This window comes from Rhagoletis pomonella, unplaced genomic scaffold (assembly GCF_013731165.1).
Source record: "Rhagoletis pomonella isolate Grant_MI unplaced genomic scaffold, Rhpom_1.0 Rhpom_scaffold_00003, whole genome shotgun sequence".
NCBI classification, from domain to species: domain Eukaryota; kingdom Metazoa; phylum Arthropoda; class Insecta; order Diptera; family Tephritidae; genus Rhagoletis; species Rhagoletis pomonella.
In genome coordinates, this window is record NW_023458557.1 from 47,329,533 (window position 1) to 47,330,042 (window position 510).

The window sequence follows — 510 nt, forward strand, 5'->3', positions numbered from 1 at the left end:
GTGCATCCGGTCGTCTTATTGGGCATAGTGTTGATGCTCCACTGAATTTGGCGTAGCTTATCGTCCCACCTTTTTTAATCATTGGTGGTAGGTAGTAACATGGACAAGATGATGCGATTCGTGCACTCGACGTGCCCATTAGCGCGTGGCGTACGCACTGCATTGAGAACATGTTTAACGTTATTCTCGTGGCAAAACTTCTGAAATGCTTTCGAGGTGAAAGCCGTTCCTAGATCGGAGACGATGCGTTCAGGCATTCTAAGGTATCCCGTGACTTCTGACAACACCTGGATTACATGGCTGGTTGCGGTGCTCTTCACGGCGCGAATGATAGAGAACTTTGTAAAGGAGTCGACGATTACCAGGACGTGCTCATTGCGCTTGGATGACTTTGGGAATGGACCCAAATGATCAACGTGGATGGTCGTGAATGGTAACGGCTTAACGTTATCGTAGTGGTATTGTGACTCTCGTCGTCCACCGGAGTTTTGTTAAGGGCACATCGTACGT